Below are 22419 nucleotides of genomic sequence, written 5' to 3'. Positions count from 1 at the left end.
AGCTGGTCCATTTGAATTGTCACTTGTCAGAGAACCCAAATTATTATTAAACATAAGCACAGCAGCACAACAATGGTGACGCAAACTACAGTTCAACTTAGCTTTTTCCTAATAATCTGCTGCTATTGTGTTAGTGTGCGAACCTTATAGTGATACTAGTGTTGCTGCTAGTGTTGTTGTGATAGCCTCAGAGGCTGCCTGTGCTGTGGGGGGGATTTATTATTATAGAATCTTGTTACCTGTCTGATCAGTGATCACTATCACCAGTCTACCAGTTTCTGTTTGAACAAGTATATAATATATATACAGAAATACTTGTAGATGGCCCAGGAACGTCCTCCAATGCCTCCATGTTGATCTCACAATGGGTTGCCGCCATATTCGTTATTATCAGTCACTCACTACCTGACACTGTGAGACTTAGACCATTCATTCAACATGAACGACGGAGATTCGACAAAGCAATGAAAAACACACACGTTTATAATAATATTGTTCACGTTTATTATAACACTGCAATCGTACATTTCCGGAGTCAAATGCTCTGTCTATAGGCTATATAGAGTTTAGCAGCTTCGTTGAATCTTCTTTATACATTCGACAGACACCATAAGCTTTTAAAGACCGATTTGACCGTAATTCATGTGGATTTTCGGATGAATGCAATTTTTGAATGAAAAACTAAATAAATAAAAACACATTTCTGGAGTAACTAAATAAATGTATTTTGCGGACGAAAACAAAATTCTGAAACAAAATATTTCACTCTGCACATGTCTAGCTCCTACCTCAGATGTGGAACAGGATCTCTTGACTGCCCATAGGCAGATCACAGATCTACTTTTGTAAAAAGGGCAATACAGGTAGGATGAAAACAGAGTTATGAATATGGTAAAACATGTGGCAATTAGCCCAGCTCCCTGAGGGAACAGCAATCAATGATGTATGTTCCAATGATTTATGGGAGCTGATGGCTAGAGAAATAGCTCAGAGATTTGTTGCCTTCTACTCATATCTCTATAATTTACATTTGAATTCCCTGGCCCAGACTGCAGTGGACGACTACTTGGCATCTTCTGGAATGCCTAGTCTCAGGCCTTCTGCACAGCAAGAATTGGATATACCAATTACCAATTACAATAGAAGTTCAGGAAGCGTTGAGTTTGTCTTAAAATGGGTAAAGTATCCAATAGACAACACTATTAGGACATTGAATCTAATCCATTTAGCTAACTCATCTAAAATCCCATGCATATTTTGGAGGACAGATGCAGAGAAGGCTTTTGACCGGGTTAACTGGCAATTTATATTTTCGATTCTATGACATGTAGGGGTGGGAAATATGCTTTGGTGTATTTCCAGCATTTATACCCAACCAACCGCACAGGTTAAGGTGAATGGAGTTCTGTCCCCTTCCTTTAGGGTTACCAATGGGACTAGGCAGGGTTGTCCATTATCGCCACTTCTCTTTGCCCTGTCTTTGGAACCTTTTCTCTGTAATATTCAATCAAACCCAGATATTCTGGGACTGACAGTTGAGGGAACTCAGTAAAAGATCTCGGCTTAAGCCAATGATATGCTTTTTTCATTGATTAACCCGATGATATATCTCCCAAATATTTTTCAAGAAATAGAGATATATATATATTCTCTCCTTACCAGATTTATTTTGGCAAACAAACATCCAAGGATATGAAGATCTTTACTAAAACCTCCTAAACAACATGGTTGTAAGACACCCATTGATAGGACCTACTTTACGCATGTGTTTCTAAATATAATCATCAATAGTCTCCCCACTGTTCCCCATTTTGGAATCCACAGTTTGAGCCAGGTTTGAGGAAGGGAATCTTTGGGGTTTTGTTGGATCAGGGGTTCATCCAGGCCCCTCCATTTTGTGACATTGGGTTAATGGCCCACGTTACAGATGATGATATTGGGATCCACACCATACCAATTGGACTTCTGGCCAGCGGTGAAGCTAAGACATTTTCTTAAAATTTTAACCCCTTACCTTGAATGGAACCTTTTTGGAGGAGCAACGTGTTCATATAGTACCTAATGCTTTTGAATCCTCAATTTGCATGGAAATGCAGGAAACAAAGTTTGAGATTCTGTCTCAATGGAACTGTACTCTTGCCCTTCTTCATAGATGCTACCCGAATTTATCCGATAGCTGTTGGCATTGTGGGGAGGTATGTGGGACATTATTGCATGTCTTCTAGTCTTGTTCCAGAATTGAGAGGTTCTGGAGAGAGGTCTGGAGTCTCACTCAAAAATTTAGCAACCAGGAGATCCCTGAAGGCTTTCTTTTTATTACATGATTCTAAAATTCTGGTTAAAATGTACAAGAAATGTATTATATGCCATCTTTTGAACGTGGATAAATCTTGTATTCCACTTACCTAGAAGCAGACACAATGTGAAATGTGGCTTAAAAGGGTGGAGGAGCTGAATGACATGGAAGATTTGGTTTGGACAGCCCGGAATGAAAAGAGGGAAATACCTGAAAACATGGTCGATATGGAATCTTTTTATTAATAAAGAGGAGGGAAGGACTCTCATAGATGAGAAATAGAAGTGCTGTTTCCACATTTTCACGCCCTCTGACCGTCACTGGCTACTTGAGGGAGGGGGGGAGATGAGATGTTTTGTGTTTTTTTTTATGCTATTTGTTTTTTGGTTTTCTGATTGTGTCGTGGCTTTTTTGTTTTTGTTTTTAATCGTTTCATAGTTTGTTAGGTTGAATAAAGACAGCAGTCCATCCAGTTCAACCTGAGTGAGTGTCTACAATTGTCCCTATTCCTGTACATTGCACACTCACATCGGTCCCTACCCTCAAGGAGCCCACAATTCAAGGTCCCCATTCATATACTAGGGCCAATTTTGGACAGAAGCCAATTAACCTACCTGCATGTCTTTGGATTGTGGGAGGAAACCCACGCAGGCACAGGGAGAAGATGCAAGCTCCAGGCAGGTAGTGTCATGGTTGGGATTTGAACCAGCAAACCTTCTTACTGCTAGGTGAGAGTGCTAACTACTACACCACTGTGCTGCCCGTAATAAATCAATAAAAAAAAAGAACTTAATAGGAATGCATTAAAACATGTCAATTCATGTAGTAATGCACTATATATAATAATGTGCATCTTCATGCATGACAACACATATTGACACACATCTTTTACTGCATGTCTTGAGATGAATTTTCGTTGATTCAAATGAAAAATTAATCCAACAAACAACTTCTCCACTACCCTTAGGAAAGTGCGTTATTTAATAATTTATTTAGTTATTTTTACACACCTAAGGTGGAATAAACAAGCATCTGAATAATGATTTGGTCCTAACACATATTTTTAATTATTTTGCCAGTTTATCAGTCCTGATATCTTCCATCATATGATGCACAATATTAAATACGCTTGACCTCATTTCCATTATAAAGCTTAACATTCTGCAGCAGAGCTGATCTGCTCTTGAAAGAGAATTTATTGTTGTCCTTGTAAAGAGGAATTTGAATGACAACGATGACGCTATTTTATGTTGGCACATGGAATTAAATTAAGTGAACTCTGATGATGATTATAATGCCCAAAACACATAATGGAAAACAATATCAAGATTGTTTTTTGAAGCCTTTAATGACACTCAATATATTAACATTTTAGCAGTGCAAATCATATGAATTTATTAATTACTTTAATACAAGTATTTACCCAATTAAATGAAAGTCAATGTTCTATTTATCAAAGTAAATCAGTTAACTTTTCACTATTGTGAGAAAATTGTCTTTGTGCTTTAACCTATTCAACCCATTCATTTGGTTCACCAAAATGTAGCAAAAAAAAAAAAAGTGAGTTACTGCAATGCAGCAGTATGAACCAGGTGTGCAGCCCTGGATACCTAAACAGAGATATCTCCACCACAATGCTAGGTGGACGAACCCTTTGAAAAGAAATGGAAAAAAAAAAGATTGAGGAACAGTAGGACTACTACAGCAGGTGTACACACCAAGAAAGGCAGAGGCAGGGATCTTGCCAACAAGGAAACCATTAAGCCCCTGTACGCATTTTGTATTCATATTTAAACCTGTATATTTGCATGGGTTAAAATGCATATATCATCAAAGGCCATATTATAGATAGAGCCTGCTCTGTTTGCTGCATTGCAGCACATTGTTGAAAGTAGCTCAGGCCCATTTTTTTCCACTTTCAGGCATTTTTAGGCCAATATAAGTCAATAGTAATACATGAAATTGTCCATATGATGCATTTTGCATGTGGTTTCAGTTCCTGGTAACACGTCACTCTCCTGGATACCTGCCATGTGCTTTTATACAACCTCAGAACAAGATGTCTGCTGAAGAAGGAGGATTTGATGCTGAAATGCTCACCAGGGACATTTAAAATGGTTAGCAATCAATGGGTGGAACCAATATCTTCACCTCTTTTTCACCATCATCTTGTCTTCTAGCACATCTGGTACAGTTGGTGCTGTTGCTGCTGTAAAAATTGCAATAAAAGCAGACCTCACCCCAATTCATTGCTCTATATGTAGGGTGGATATGCTGTTTAGAGACTTCTAGGGAGTCTCTCTGAGCATGGTTGATCCACTCTAAAGTGGAGAGGCTTCTGAGAATCAATTCCCCATATACAAGAACCAGATCATGTAAATCACATAATTTTTGACCCCAAACTGTAAAGCTGAAGAGGGTCCATAAATTTTGGTGAGTGGGGTGACAAGAAGGGAGTGTAGCACGTGATCCCTGCAACAATTTTTGGAGCACTTATGCACTTTCATTTTGGAGCACTATAACATAGACTGTGTTTATTCAATCGTTTGTATACACCAATGTTTTTTGATATCACTGAAACTGTTCATTCATATGGTTTCATGTCATTGATTCTTTTTTTTGTAGATTTTGCACTAACATCCAAGTGCTGTTTATATATCTATTAACCATTTGCCAACCAGCTGCCGCAGTTGTACTGTGGCAGAATGGCACGGCTGGGCGAAACTACATTATGTAACGTCACTTCACCCTGTGGCCACTAGGGGCACACGCGTGCACCCCCTGCTTGCCCACAGAGCTGATGCGAGTTCCCAGTGGTCGCAATCACTGCTCTCGCGATCGCTCGGGGCGCACGGAGAACCGGGATCTGTGTGTGTAGACACACAGTTTCCGGTTTCCTGAGGGGAGAAGTGACAGATCGTCTGTTCATACAGAGTATGAACAGCGATCTATCTCTTCTTCTGCATAGTCCCCTCCCCCCTTCAGTTAGAACACACACTAAGGAACACAACCCCTTGATCGCCTCTAGTGTTAACCCATTCGCTGCCAATGATGTTTTTACAGTTATCAATGCATTTTTATAGCACTGATCCCTGTAAAAATGACAATGGTCCCAAAAATGTTTCAAAATTGTCCGACATGTCTGACATAATGTCACAGTCCCAATAAAATTTGCAGATCGCCGCCATTACTAGTTAAAAAAAAAATGAATAATAAAAATTTCATAAAACTATCCCCTATTTTGTAGAAGTAATATAACTTTTGCACAAACCAATCAATATACGCTTATTACCATTTTTTTTTTTTTAACCAAAAATATGTAGAAGAATACATATCGACCTAAACTTAGGAAAAAAATATATATTTTTTATATATTTTTGGGGGATATTTATTATAGCAAAAAGTAAAAAATATTGAGTTTTTTTCAAAATAGTCGCTCTTTTTTGGTTTATAGCGAAAAAAATATAAACCGCAAAGATGATCAAATACCACTAAAAGACATCTCTATTTGTGGGAAAAAAAGGACATTAATTTTGTTTGGGTGCAACGTCCCACGACTGCGCAATTCAGTCAGTTAAAGCAACGCAGTGCCGAATCGCAAAAAGGGCTCTGGTCAGGAAGGGGGTAAAATCTTCCAGGGCTGAAGTGGTTAAAGGTATTTATTGGCCAATATAAAAAATGCAAGATGCATGAAAGGGTACTGCAAGGCGCTAAAAGAATATATAAATATGGTAGAAAGCCAAAAATAATTTTGCAGGGAACTGTTACTTCCAGCTTATCATAACAAGGCTCAATATTAACCTTAGTAGATGATACCCCCTATGACATACAAATATCCTCCGTAGCTAATGGAGCAAGTTGTTTAGTTTCAGTGCCAATTTTGGCACTTAGGATACCTTATTTTTATGTTTTTTTTTTTTTTTGTATTGAATTGTAAATGTGATGAGCCTTGGTATGCCCAATATGCTCTGTTTTTGAATCTTAAAAATTTAAACTGAAATAAAAATAATATAAAAAAAGCCCCCATCAACTAATGTGCAAAATGTATACCAGTGTGCATTGCAAAACAAACCCAAAAAAAAACTGTAATGACAACAATGCAAAGGTGTGTGTAGCCGTAGGGTACATTCACACTAGCTAGCATGGTAAAATTCAAGATCTTGCCATGCAGGTTTGAAATGTCAACTCCTGCAGAGAGCAGTATGGTGCACATTTCAGGGCATTGCACTGTCATGTAGTATAGTGTGCAATGACATATGGTACCATCTAGTGCAGTGGTGACATATACAGATATGGGGCATTTTTCTGTACCACACAGTGCAGTGTAAATGAGGCACATATAAAACAATCGTTTTCCATGTGTTCAAGCAATGCCTTGTATATATCCAGTGTGGAAAAAAGCAGGTCACAGCAAATAGTGTTAAGAGCTCCTTTAGAGATTTACTCATGCATTAATCAAAAAAATGGATACAATTTTTGTGTAGAATATCCCTTTTTCTTTCTAGACTACTGTGGAGTCCCTTACAGTCCATTGCTGTTCTGCTACAATTCATTTTTTTCTAATCAATACTAGGCATTTCTAATCGCTGTGATCAGCTTCTTTCTCATGATGTTTGGAACACAGTAAATATTTTTACTTGGCACTTTCCTATTTCTCTGAAAACTGAACTAGAAATTGCTCTGCAGTGACCTCTATAGGTCAATGTGAATGATTTTTTCATGGCCTGATTTATATTCAGTAAGTGACCATGTCTGTCTAATGTTCCCTTCAACTAAAACTAATGACAAGGCTTCAAGCATTTAAGTCAAATGGAATAGTCATTCCTATGAAGCTAAATTAAACTACAGTAAAAAGCATGGGCGAAAAGTACAGTGCTGTTCCTCAATTATACTAAATCTATAAAGGATCTTACATTTCCAGAATGAAAAATTGGAATATTTTATAACCTAATACTTTTGCTTGGACTCGGTCTTGTTTAGGTATAGTTTGTTCCCTTTTTAAAAGAACCAAACAAGGGGGTTGATTTACTAAAACTGGAGAGTACAAAATCAGGTGCAGCTGTGCATGGTAGCCAATCAGCTTCTAACTTCAGCTTGTTCAATTAACCACCTCAATACAGTGCACTTACACCCCCTTCCTGACCAGATCAATTTTCAGCTTTCAGCGCTCTCACAGTTTGAATGACAATTACTCAGTCATGCAACACTGTACCCATATGAAACTTGCATACTTTTTTCCACACAAATAGAGCTTTCTTTTAGTGGTATTTAATCACTAGTGTTTTTTTTTTTTGTGCTATAAATAAAAAAAAACTAAAATTTTGTGAAAAAAATACCCTTTTCTTTGTTTCTGTCATAAAAGTTTGCTAATTAGTAATTTTTCTTCATACATTTTGGCCAAAATTTATACTGCTACATATCTTTGGTAAAAATAACCCACATTAGTGTATATTATTTGGTCTTTGTGAAAGTTAGAGTCTACAAACTATGGTGCCAATCACTGAAAATTGATCACATCTGATCAGGCCTTCAGTACATCAGGTGTATCTCATTTCTTGAGACACTAACAAGTCAGGAAAATACAAATGCCCCCCAAATGACCCCTTCTTAGAAAGTAGACATTCCAAGGTATTAAGTAAGTAGCATGGTGAGTTTTTTTAAGCTGTCATTTTTGATTTTATGATTTTTTTTTTACAAAATTGTCATGTTATCAGGTTATTTCTCACACAGCAAATGCATACAACAAATTACAACCCAAAATACATTTTGCTACTCTTCCCAAGTATGGCAATACCACATGTGTGAGACTTTTACACAGCCTGGCCACATACAGAGCACCAACATTGAAGTGGCACCTTCAGACGTTCTACGAGCAAAAATGACACCCATCATTTCACAACCACCTATTACACTTTTGAAGGCCCTGGAGTACCAGGACAATGTAATTGCCCACAAAATGACCCCATTTTGAAAAGCAAACACCCAATGTATAATCCATGAGGCATAATGAGTCTTTTGAATGGTTAATTTTTTTTTCCAGAAGTTTTTGGAAGATGTGAACACAAAGTTGTCAATTTATAAGATATTTCTAACACATAGCATGTATATAGAAAAAATTACCCCCAAAAACACATTCTGCTACTCCTCCTGAGTATGGCGATACCACATGTGTAGGACTTTTACACAGCCTGGTCACATAGAGGCCGAATATTGAAGTAGTGCCTTCAGGCGTTCTAGGAGCATAAATGACACATCTCATTTCATTTCTACCCATCACACTTTTGAAGGTCCTGGAGCACCAGGACAGTGGAATTACCCACAAAATGATCCCATTTTGGAAAGCAAACACCCCAACGTATATTCTATGATGCATGGGCTGCAAATAGATAATTGGGTACTCTGATGGGCTGGCGACAGGTACTTGAGTACTCTGATGGCCTGGTGACATGTACTTGTGTACTCTGATGGCCTGGTGACAGGTATTCGGGTACTCTGATGGCCTGGTGACAGGTTTTCTGATGGCCTGGTGACTGGTATTGAGGTACTCTGAAGGGCGGTGATAGGGGTACTCAGGTACTCATATGGACTGTGACAGGTACTCGGGTACTCAGATGAACTGTGACAGGTATTCAGGTACTCATATGGACTTTGACAGGTACTCAGATGAACTGTGACAGGTACTCAGGTACTTCATATGGACTGGGACAGGTACTCGGGTACTCAGATGGACTGTGTCATGTAATCGGGTACTCAGATGGACTTTGACAGATACTTGGGTATTCTGATGGGCTGTGACAGGTACTTAGGTACTCTGATGGGCTGTGACAGGTACTCGAGTACTCTGATGGGCTGTGACAGGTACAGGTACTATGATGGGTGGTGACAGGTCCTCTTTATTGGGGGGGCAATCAATGTGATTGGTGTACACTGTAAGCGGTAACGAGATGTTACCGCAGTCTCCTCCTCACACATGATCGGTGTGTGAGCAGGAGAACCCGGTAACATCTCGTTTGTTTACATTTAGTGATCAGGTGTGAAACGATAACAGCCGATCACGTGGGTAAACAGCTGGCCAATGGCTGTTTACCAGCATCAGTGATGAGTAGTGTTCCCGGGAACACACCGCCACCAACGTGCACACGCAACACACTCGCAATCGCGCGCACATGCCATGCATGGGGGGTGTAACCATCTGTGATTGCCCGTGACTTCATCACGGCCAATCACGTGGTAAACAGCCAAACCCAATGGCTGTTCACCCCCCTCGGTGGCGAGCGGTGTCTCCGTGACACGCTGCCACCGAAGGAACAGGGATGCGCACGCATGATCGTGCGCATTCCCTGTTCTTTGACCATGAGTTAAAACTTTAACACAATAACAAAAATGTATTGGTAAGTAGTAAGAAGGCCTAAACTAATACACAGCAATCTATTGTAGAGGAAAAGGGTAATAATCACAGATTACATGAAGGAATACAGAATATAATACTCAAAACATTAATCTACAAACAGGACAGAAAAGACATAAGACAAACATTTAGATACAAGTACAAGGGAGATATTCCATAGTTACCATTACTATGCTACTGCCCACAAAGGTTCCATTCTGGTGACTGCTCTACCAGAGAGTGTGTACTCTCCCCTCCCATCTAGTCTGTGTATATCATTACAGGCTGATGCCTCATTGGTTGGAATGGCATAGCTCTGATTGGTGGGCCTCTCTATTCCTGGTTAAGGATTGACTACATTTCCAATCCCCATACTTTGCATAAATCAGCCCCCATTTAATGCAAATCATTGACACAGACTATTTTGAGCGAGAGATTTAACTTGAGCTTTTCAGGGAATTGAAGTATTGATGAGGGCCTGGCCACCCTCATTGCATATCTAAACAAGGGATTCTTTGAAGTGAATATTTGTAGAACAAGGAGGTTTGGGTCCCATTGTTTAGATATACAGGCGTAGGCACTTATTACAATCAATATAATTAAACATAAAGTGTTATTGTTCTACTGTATGTGTTTATACATTGTACAATTCAGTTGTATGATCATTCTCATGCTACAATTTAAATCAATAGTCCTTCAATAGATCCAGGAACAAATTAATACAATCATCTTTAACCATGCAATATTTATTCCAAAGAACCCCATCATGTGAAGACAAACTTGTCAGGTGGACCATACACCTGACAAGTGACTTTTTTCCTCTCAGGGTTAACATGCAGAAATATAGAGGTACAATGACTCCAGTTCTATTGAACGTAGCTAAATCTCTGATCCCACGTCACTGGAAAACTGTGCAAGTCCCGACAATATCAGAGTGGGTGCGGAAAGTAGAATACATAAGGGTAATCGAGGAGTCTATACAGAGATTGGAGGACACAGGTCAAAAATATAAAAGTAAATGGCAACAATGGGGTGCATTCCAGAAAAAGGAGTACTATGTAAGGTTGGAGGTGGATGGAGAGGGAGAGGAATGAGTAGGAGGAACGAGTAGGATGAAGAGAGAGGGGTTGCATGTTTTGTTTTTTTTGTTGTTTGGGGGAGGTTTGGGTAAGGGTTTAGAAATATAAGTATGGTTAGTAACTATTTGTATAACTTGTATTTGGAATTGGTACATGCTGTTTAAAATGGAAAAATAAAGAAATTAAAAAAATAATAAATTAAAAAAAACATGCAGAAATATCATCTAAATAAAATAATGTAAAAAAAAATGCTGGCAATGTCAATGGCAAAATTATGAAAAAAAAACAGCGTGGGGTCCCCCCTCCCAATGCATACCAGGCCCTTTGGGTCTGGTGTGGATTTTAAGGTGAATCCCATGCCAAAATTGGAAAAAAATGGCATGGGGTCCCCCCAAAATACATACCAGACCCTTATCCAAGCATGCAGCCCAGCAGGTCAGGAAAGGAGGGGGATGAGTGAGCGTTACCCCCCTTCCTGAACCATACCAGGCCAGATACCGTCAACATGGAGGGTGCTTTGGGGCGGGGTGGCTCTGCCCCCCCACCCAATTGACCTTGTCCTAATGTTGATGGGGACAAGGGCCTCTTCCCTCCCAACCGTGGGCTGTGTTTGTGGGGGTCTACTGTGGGGGCCCCAAATCCCACCCCCTCCCCACCTTTGAATGAGCATGGGTGCATAGTATCCCTACAAATTCACAGAAAAACTATAAAAGTGAATAGAGATAGTACAAACATTTTTGAAAAAGCGCTGTGGCAGTTCATTGAGAACTACAAGCCTTGTTTTTTAATTCACAGATCTCACCCAAAATATGAACTGTTGGTATGTATTTTTGAATTTGGTACAGACCAAAGTGGTGAAAATTAGAACTACCTGAATTTGGCACACAAGTTGCTGTCAGATTCACAAATGTTGCAATGTTTCTTAAATTGGGCAAAACATGTAAAAAATTACAGCAAACACTTGAAATGTGGCACAGCATCTTTATTGAATCCCCCCCCCCCCCCCGTTATGTTTTTTTTTTCAAACACTATGTTTTCTTTAAAAAAACTGTATATATTTCCTATTTCTCTTTCCCCGAATATAAGGGGGATTTATTATTAAAACATATTATGTTTATTCATATATATATATATATATATAAAAGAAAAAAAATTATTTTATTTTCTTTCCTCTTTTTTCCTTTCCCCTTTTTTCTTTTCCCTTCCCCTCCCTTTTTTTTTCTTCCGCCCCTTCCTTCCCCCCGCCCCCCCCTTCGTCCCCCTCCCTCTTTCCGTTCAATAAAATGAACTCCTCCTTATTTAATCTCGGGGTTCCTTCTTTTCTTCTTTTTCTTATTCTAACGTCCATATTCCACCCTCTCCTTATTCCCATCCCCCACCTCTGGACGGCCATCTAACTCCTTTTGTCTTGTGGTATTAGATTTTTATTTATCCATTTCCTGTGACCTTATAAATTCGGCATAATACCAAGTTCTTTTAAAGTTCCTCCAACACTCCCACTTTCCTCTTGTCCCTTCATTTCTTTCTTCCAAATGATGCTTCAGGCATTCCTTTTTTTAAGTTTTCTCAACTGCGTCTACCCATTCCCACACAGTTGGACTCTCCGCCATTCTCCATTTTTTGGGTATGAGTCTCTTTGCTGCGTTTAAAATGTGTGGCACCAAAGAATCTTTATATTGTTCAGTACCCTCCTTTGTTCTTTTAAAAAAAAAAAAACCTAATAGGTCTAAATAAAATAATGTGTCAAAAGATTTTGCTATATACCATAACAGAACCCTGAGGCCGCGTACACACGGGCGGACTGTTCGCCCAACTTTGTCCGCTGAACAGTGTTTCAGCGGACAGTCCGCTCGTGTGTGGGCTTCAGCGGACAGTTTCAGCGGACAGTCTGACGAACAAAGTTTTTCGGAATTTCCGTAAGACTGTCCGCTGAAACTTGGTTTGAGCGGACAGTCCGCTCGTGTGTAGGCTTGTTCGTCAAACTAAGTTCCGCGCATGCTCAGAAAGGATTTACACGCCGAAGGTTGCATTGCAGTGTATAGGACGTCGTTTTTCGAGTCCCGTCGTACGTGCCGTTCACGTCATCGCGCACGCTTTCAGCGGAATGTTCGTTCATCGTGTGTGGTCAAGTCCGCTCATGCAAATTTTGAGCGGACTGTTTGTCGGATTGTTTGACAAACTAAGTTGGGCGAACAGTCCGCCCGTGTGTACGCGGCCTAAGGGGTCACAGTTCTGAGCAATGGAAAAAAATACAAAACTATTTGAGATATTGCAAGAATTTTATATTTTTAGGGCCCAGCACAGGGAAATGATAAGCAGGGTGACATGAACAATAGTAAGTTTTGAGATTATGAAAAAGGGGAAGTGAGGAGAAGAGAGAGAGACACATGTCTCTAAGTGCTGGCAAGAGACAAGGAATACTTTTTTAAGTACAGAAGTTATTTAAGTTAGATAATTTGATTTGATTGGTGGACTAATTATTTGACAGGAAATTATATTTCTAGTGCCACACACAAATCTGTTTTGTCCTTAGAGTAGTAATATTGAAGCATGTTTCACATTATATTTGCCTGCCAAAGTGAATTTCTGCTCTGCCAAATCACCAATGAAGCTGGTATAATGAAAATGTAATTTTAATTTATGGTAACGGCATGGTGGTGTGGGCTTTTAAGAGTTAAAGCAGGCATTGAGGAGGTCACATATCACCACTTAGCTGCCTGTCAACAACCTAGTAAAAGTGATCCTGTCCATGGCAAGGGGTAAAGCCCATCTCAATGATGCCCTAGGTATACTACTCTTCTTATTGGTTTTACTTATTTTATATTATGTAGAAAAAAGAATCTGCAAAAATCCAGAGCATCAGTCCCCTAACAAAGTATAACATAATTAGGACTTAAAGTGGCATTCCACCTATTTTTTTGTTTATTAAGTCGGCAGCTACAAAAAGTATTGCTGCTGACTTTTAATAAACAGACGCTCACCTGTCCCACGGTCCAGTGATGCAGCCGCCCGGAGCCTAGCTCTTCTCCCTTCCTTTCCTTGGCACCATCATAGCAACTGTGGGAACTTGGCCGTGACAGTTTACAGCTTCATGGCCGGGCACTGCGCATGCACGAGTCGCGCTGCGCTCTCCTATTGGCCAGTCAAACTGGGAGGGGCCGTCTAGGGTGAGAGGAGGAGTTGTCTATTTGGCCAAAAAGAGGACAGAAGAAGTAGGACAGGTAGTCCTACTAAAAAGAAGGTGCACATCCCCCCCCCCCCCAAAAAATGACATGCCAAAAGAGGCATGTCAGGGGGTGAGGAGTGCTTAAAGCGGAAGTTCCACTTTTAGGTGGAAGTCCGCTTTAATAATTAAAATAAGTAAAATTATTTGGCTTATGAACAAAAAAGCTAGCCTGCCCAACTTGAGTGCTTAGACACAAATCCTGTCTTTACCGCTCTTGTGCTTCCTCATTTTTTTCAATATTTGTTCCGGCTTTTGCACCTTTTTAAAGCCATGTATGTGCTATATATTGTTTCTCTTTAGAGCCCTTTCATACTGAGCAGCGGCCGCATTAGTGCTGAGGCACAGCTCATTTTAGCGGTGCTTTAGCGCTCTTTAAGTGCCACTTTTCGACCGCTAGCCAGCACTCTCAACCCCCGCTAGCGGCCGAAGAAGGGGTTAAACGCACCCGTGCTGTGGCACTTCCGAAGCACCTTTCAATCGCTGCCCATTCATTTCAATGTCAGGGCGTTTTGTGAGCACTGCATACAGTGCTCCCAAACCACACTAAAGTTGCTGCTTGCAGGACTTTTCCTAACGTCCCACAGGCGCACCGCCCCAGTGTGCAAAGACCCACTGAAATAAAAGGGAGATGGTTTTCAGACATTATTTAGAGGTTATTTCTAGTGCTAAAACGCCTGAAAACCGTCTCAGTGTGAAAGGGGTCTTAGATCATAAATACGCTAATTATATAGCATTAGGAACGTAGGAATTATTACTAGGATGTGGGCTCTATGGCAGACAAGTCCACAGTTCTATGACCCATGAAATGTCTATATACTTCTAAGGTTGTAAGTATATTTTTTGTAACTATAATATTTATTTTGAAGTACTATGGACATGGCTTTATTGGAAATCGGAGTTGCCACGGGGCTGGAAATATGTAAGTGCCTTTGTATGCTGTATCGTTAACAGTTCCCTTCTATGAAAACATGTAAACTCTATAAATTGAAGAGGTGTCCACATACTTTGCCCATATCATTAAGTGTGTAATGGTCGAGTGTCCACGAATGTTTAGTAATATAATGTATAACACTGATTTCATTACATACTGCAATTATGACCAGTTTTTTGTTACCTTTAGTGGTGTAAAAACAGGGGCAGCAAAAACAGCATGTGCTACTGGTCCCATGGTTTCATGGTTCCTGCTTTGAACCTTATTTTAAAGTACCTACATCTTCCCTCTCCTTGCTCCAGAGGAAGCACAGTCACTTGGAGTATGTTAGCCAGAAGATACTTTCCTATTCACAGATCATGCTTGTGTGATCAGCCTTTTGTACACATAGCATGTGTTGAACAATTGAACAATGATGTGCGGCCCTTTATATTTTACAATGAGGTTTAACTGCAGTATGTCCTAGCTGTTGCATATAACAATATATCTATACAAACCTCTACAGTCTAAAAAAAAAGGGTTAACAAACTGCATTGTAAGTATTTTTTTTTTAGTTTAGGTAAAGCTGGTCACCTTCAGTCTTCATAAATTGTCTGTGATGCACTCATTCTAGTCCCTGCACAGCTTGAACGCTGAGCTCAGTGTGATTAACAAGTTTGTGGGTTAAGCGTAGCAAACGTGTCATGTAATGTTGCTTGCTAATTGGATACACAGCTGTCCCTTTGAATCAGCCAGCACCTTTAACCTGATGACTAGGATTTGCCAATAATCTGGAGCAAGGGGATTTTGCATATGTAGGCTGAAAAACACACATGAATATATGCAAAATGTAATGTAGAAAATATATTTATGATGATAGTGCTGTGATGTATGTGAAATGCAAGAGAAATTAATATCTTCTCAGATGTATTGTATATTTAAGACTTTATATTATATGCATGAAAAAAAAATCATAGTGCAAACAACAAAGCGGAACATAGTATAGAAACCTGGTTTCAATGCATTGTAATCACATTACTGGTTGGATATTATGGATCAACATTATTTATATAAGCATAATTTTTTATACTTTTTTTTTCATTCTGGACCAATTATTCGATCAGGTTTATGATCATTTTGTGAATATTGGAATTTTTGCATTTTTTGTTTGGTTATTTTGACAGATTTTTGTTGATTTTCTGCAAAATCAAGAATAGGAATTGTCTATTGAGTGTAAAGTCTTATTCAGTTATGGTTTGATCCTGTTTAACTCAACCAAAAATCATAATTGCAAGGATCAAATAATAAAATGTTTGACACATCAAACACTTAAGACTCCTTTCACACTGAGGCAGTTTTCAGGCATTTTAGTGCTAGAAATAGCACCTGTCAGATCCGGTTCACACAGGGGCCACACGACTTGCAGGCTGACGCTGTGAGGCGACCTGCACACAACTTCAGCAGAAACTTGCAAAATTACTTCTCTATAGAAGTCAATGCAAGTTGCCCCCAAACTAGTACAGGAACCTTATTCTAAGTTGGAGCGTCTTGAGTCACTCCTATTAGAATGGTTCCATTGTATAGAATGGAGCACGACCTGTCAGGCAGCTAAGTCACCCCTATGTGAACTGGCTCTCAAGCACCTGAAAACTGCCTCCCATTGTCTGCAATGGGTGCTTTCACGCCCAGGCGGTGTGCTTGTGGGAGATTAGAAAAAGTCCTGTAAGCAGCATCTTTAGGGCGGTTTTGGAGCTCTTCGGAAGTGACACAACACAGGAGTTTTCAACCTTTTTTTGGGGCTAAAAGTGCCCGCTAGTGGGCGAAAAAGTGTCGCAAAAGCATAAACAGAGGAAAAGCGCTGCTAAAACGAGTGATGCTTTACCACTAACGGCCCTTCACTTTTAGTGTGCAAGCAGCCTAAATCCACAAAGAAAACTGACTTTTTTTTTAACTTACTTGATTTGATATGTTTTACTTATCTAATTGGATATGTTACTTTGACTCAAAAATACCAATTGATAGCAGTCAAAATGCTCTCCATATATATAATGATCATTCTCTGTAATATGAAATGGTGATATGAATCAAACAATAGGATGTGTGGGAAACTTTACACTTTTCTCTATTTTTCATATAAGTATATGGGCTTGGTTCAAAGGCAGACAGACTACAGGTAACCTACTGGGAAATCCTTTCCCAATATTTCCACAACAGTCATGGGATAGCATCCAGTTATTGCCAACAGTGGACTGAAACAGTGGACTGAAAACAAACCTGCAAGGCAATGTCATAATGTGCTAGCATGCACTGCATACTAGCATGTTATGTAAAACTTACCTTATAACAAAGCCCTCCAGTGGCACGCTGTCACCATTGAAGGAGCTTCCATCTTCACCTGTCCTTCCAGGTTTGTGGACTGTGGCTGTGTGAGTGGCCAGAGCCACAATGACGTCACTCCCGTGCATGCACGAGAGCTGCCGTTTAGGGCACAGGACTCTGAGGGAATGGCACAGGTGTGGCGGTCCTTCAAAGCGCATGCGCCAGTGACATCATCAGCTGCATCCAAAGTAAATATCTCCAAAACCGTGCATGTTTAAAATATATTTACAGTACCTATAGGTAAGCCTAATTATAGGCTTTACTATAAGCCTTTATAATAAAAATCCTACATTGGAGTTTGCTCCCACTTTAAATTACCCTTTGGCTTCTTTTATGTCTCAAAAACTCTGATGGCCAGATCTCCCTTAATTCCCTCTTTCCTATCCTACACCTTCACAGAGTGTCCTACTTTTCTTACTACACTCTTGCTACTTACTACACAATTGAAAAATCATGTGGACTCCAGCTGGTTGGTGGAGCAACTCATGCAGGGTTATTTAAGCACTGGATTACCCCATGATTTAAATAATCCTGTAAAAAAGTGACAGTTCCTGTTTACAAGGGAAGACAGCCCTGATGGGAAGGCTCCCTACATCTGCAAGTATCAATCACCTGGTGATTTTCATTGGATACCTTGATGGGAGAAGCCTCATATGAATGGTGGAATTGTATGCATCCTAGAGCAGAGCGAGTAGAGGTTGCCAAGTGTGAAGTTCACTCCATGGGGGAAAAAATTATAACTGCTGTTTTGCAGAAGTTTTTTCTGGACAACCAAGTATGTGATTTGTGGTTCATAAACAGGTCTATTGAGGTGGGTTGAGAGCAATACCGTGCACTACACTATGGGGAATATTTACGAAAGGCAAATCCACTTTGCACTACAAGTGCAAACTACATTCGAAATTGTACTGAAAGTGCACTTGGAAGTGCAGTCGCTGTAAATCTGTGGTGTAGATCTGAAATGAGGGGAAGCTCTGCTGGTTTTATTATCCAATCATGTGCAAGCTAAAATGCTGTTTTTTTTGTATTATCCTTGCATGTCCTCCTCGGATCTACAGCAACTGCACTTTCAAGTGCAATTTCAAGTGCACTTTGCACTTGTAGTTTGCACGCGTAGTGCAAAGTGGATTTGCCTTTAGTAAATGACCCCCATTGTGTCTGTTGATGGAATGAGGGCTAGCAGAATTCGACTCTGTGTTAAATGAATTTGTATTTGGCCGTATGTGTATCTGGTATAATTGTGCTCCACCCCATTACATTACCAGTTATGGCCTGAACTTTTCTCATTAACGTTTCTCAACAACATTTTAAGACAAATGAGATACCTATCTTCTTTGTTCGCCTATATAGTATATCAGCAACCATTTCCTAAAAAAAAAAAATTAATAAAAAAAATAAAAATAAAATAACCATGATGCCCAGACTGGCTGTTTAGGAAGCTATTCAAGGCAATTCCAGCACCAGAAAAATGTCGACACATCTGTGACTAAATAACCATAAAAGTCCACTTTTACTGAGGTTGCATTAAAAACATTTAAACTTGTTACGCACAAACAGAACTATTTGTTCAAATTGTTTAAGTGTTTTTTAAGTGCAGCTTCCATAAATGTAAATGTTTTATGGAGGATTCACCTGGAGGTACTGCCACTTTTATACAGATTTGCATACTTTCAACGTGCCTGGGATTGTAGCAATAGACTCCAGATATTGGCTGCAGTGACCAAAATCGTCAGAGCGGGCCAGCTGTCATTGTAAATTGTCCACCAACCAGAGATCTTCTAATGCTCTCTTGCAAACACAGCTGCTGTGTTAAGATTAGAAAGTGGATTTAGTTTACTTTAACCTGGGTTCTCTAGAATGCCCAGCATCCAGCAATCTATGCAATTTGTCTTAAGTTACTGAGGTTGTACTTCTGAATTCCTGTTCAGGCATACCCCACTTTTAACCACTTGCTTACTGGACACTTAAACACCCTTCCTGCCCAGACCAATTTTCAGCTTTCGGTGCTCTCACACTTTGAATGACAATTACTCAGTCATGCAACACTGTACCCAAATGAATTTTTTGTCCTTTTTTTCCCACAAATAGAGCTTTCTTTTGGTGGTATTTGATCACCTCTGGGGTTTTTATTTTTTTGCGCTATAAATGAAAAATGACCGAAAATTTTGAAAAAAAACGCATATTTCTTTGTTTCTGTGACAGAATTATGCAAATTATTAATTTTTCTTCATACATTTTGGCCACAATCTATACTGCTACATATCTTTGGTAAAAATAACCCAAATTAGTGGATATTATTTGGTCTTTGTGAAAGTTAGAGTCTACAAGCTGTGGTGCGAATCGCACAAAATTGATCACATCTGATGTACTGGTGGACTATCTCGCTTCTTGTGACCCGAACAAGTCAGGAAAGTACAAATACCCCCAAATGACCCCTTTTTGGAAAGTAGACATTCCAAGGTATTTAGTAAGAGGCATAGTGAGCTTTTTGATGTTGTAATTTTTTTCCCACAATTCTTTGCAAAATTAAGATTTTTCATTTTTTTTTCTCCACAAAATTGTCATTGTAATAGGTTATTTCTCTCACATGGCATGTGTATACCACAAATGACACCCCCCAAAAAATTCTGCTACTCCTCCTGAGTATTACAATACCACATGTGTGGGACTTTTTCACAGCCTGGCCACATAGAGAGGCCCAACATGCAGGTAGCGCCATCATGTGTTCTAGGAACATAAATTACACATCTAACTTGTTGACTATTTATTACACTTTTGAAGCACCAGGACAATGACACGTGACACTGATGACAGATGGCACTGATACGTGGCAATGATGACACTTATACGTGGCACTGATGACACATGGCACTGATGACAGATGGCACTAATATGTGGCACTGATGACAGATGGCACTAATATGTGGCACTGATGACACGTGGCACTTATACAGGGCACTGATGACACGTGGAACTAATACATGGCACTGAAGACACGTGGCACTAATACGTGGCACTGATGACAGATGCCACTAATACGTGGCACTAATATGTGCCACAGATGGCACTAATACATGGCACAGATGACGTGTGACACTGATGACAGATGGCACTGATAAGTGGCATTGATGACACGTGACACTGACAACAGATGGCACGTGACACTGACAGGTGGCACTGATGACAAATGGCACTGATACGTGGCACTAATGACAGATGGCACTAATACGTGGCACTGATGACAGATGGCACTATGTGGCACTGATGACACGTGGCACTGATGACAGATGGCACTTATACGTGGCACTGATGACAGATGGCACTGACAACAGGTGGCACTGGGGGCAGGTGGCACTGGGGGCAGGTAGCACTGGGGTGGATGGCACGGGGGGCAGGTAGCACTGGGGTGGATGGCACTGGGGCGGATGGCACTGGGGCGGATGGCACTGGGGCGGATGGCACTGGGGCAGGATGGCACTGCTGGGGGGGATGGATGGCACTCCTGGGGGAGGATGGATGGCACTGCTGGGGGAGGATGGCACTTTTTTTTTTCCTTTTTTTTTTTTCATCAACGCAAAGCAGAACGGCTGGCGCTGCAGTCGTTCATCTCTCCCCTCTCACACTCTATGTGAGGAGGGAGAGCGGCGCTGAGAGATGATCTCCTATGTTTACATAGGAGATCATCTCCCATTGGACACGTCGATCGCGCTGTAAACGGCCGCTGTGATTGGCCGTTTACAGCGATCTGTGTTTGCCTGTCCCCGGGGGACACGGCGAACACAGAACTTCCGCGATGCGCGCCCGCGGCGGCACGCATTGCAGAAGTAAACATTAGGACGTCCAGGGACGGCCTCCCGGATGAACGCACCTGCTCTACGGCCGTCATTCGGCTATAGGGCGGGCGCGAGGTGGTTAAGTACACAATGGGGTTTATTTACTAAAGCTAGAAAGTGCAAAATCAGGCTCACTTCTGCATAGAAACCAATGAGCTTCCAACCCCAGCTTGTTCAATAAGGCTGGATTCACACCAATGCATTTTTTGTGCTTTTTGCAGATTTGCACAACAGAACATGTTCCATAGGAAACCATGGTAAATGGACTGTAGTACAAATCTGCAAAATGCAAAAAGCACTAAAAATGCATAGGTATGAATCCAGCCTTAAACAGGAAGTAAACCCTGATGGGTTTACTTCCTCTTTGATTCCCTGCAAAGGTAAAGCATAATGGACTACTATGCATCGCATAGTAGTCCATTGTGTGTCACTTACCTGACACAGGAGCCAGCGAAGTCACCACTGTCCCCTGTAGTCCGTAGCAGCCATCTTCTCGGTGGGTCTCGCTGCTCCTCCGCTGTCATTCGGCGAAGCCGCGATGACGTCACCCCTGCGCATGCGCGCGGGAGCCGCCACTCACGGCATATCGCCGTTGACAGTGACGCGCTCAGTGCGCCTGCGCGCCACTGTCTACGATGCATGTGCCATAGACAGCGGTGCCTGTCTTTCGGCAAATATCTCCTAAACCGTGTAGGTTCATGAGATATTTATTGGACCTACAGGTAAGCCTTAATCTAGGCTTACCTGTAGGTCAAAGTTGGTTGTAAGGGTTTACAACCACTTTAAGCTTTGGTAATAAAACCTGGAAGCTCATTGGTTTCTATGCAGAAGTAAGACTGATTTTGTACTTTCTAGCTTTAGTAAATAAACCCCATTGTGTACTTAAACGTGGGGTATGCCTTTACTGGGTAACATCCTCTCTTTGCTTGCTGTATCACCAGTCACACTCACAATTCTGGAACTGTTTGGTGACTGAGAGAGGCATCTTAGGGCAGATAAACACTAAAGTCACCTTTACATGGATCAATTTTCATCCAGATCAGCTGGGACTAGCCAAAGTTTGATTCATGTATGAGCAGAGTGGTTGTACAGAAATTAATCATCTGTCAGATTTTTGCATCTCAATCGCTGGCAGTGCTAATGAGTGTATTCTGACAGCAGGAGAAGTCTCCCTGCCACCAAAATACAATAGCTCTGGGAGGTTTCCCATATACACCTCAAATGTGTGGATGGTGGAAACAAGTCATTTTTTTTTACATTTACTGTTGGTTGAAAGAAAAAAAAAAAAAATACTAATTTATGGGCTGCT

The 22419-nt window shown here is 40.6% G+C and overlaps 1 protein-coding gene across 1 annotated transcript in view; it reads left to right on the top strand.

Annotated features, from left to right (window-relative positions):
- The window catches only part of DPYD (dihydropyrimidine dehydrogenase), a 2051548-nt gene that overhangs the window by 486179 nt on the left and 1542950 nt on the right, over positions 1-22419 (top strand). The gene's annotated exons all lie outside the window — the stretch shown is intronic.

This window comes from Lithobates pipiens, unplaced genomic scaffold, assembly GCF_037356315.1.
Source record: "Lithobates pipiens isolate NorthernLeopardFrog02 unplaced genomic scaffold, aLitPip1_a1.2 Scaffold_23, whole genome shotgun sequence".
Lineage (NCBI taxonomy): Eukaryota > Metazoa > Chordata > Amphibia > Anura > Ranidae > Lithobates > Lithobates pipiens.
Note: the sequence above shows the minus strand (reverse complement) of the source record. Positions and strands in the feature narration are given on the sequence as shown.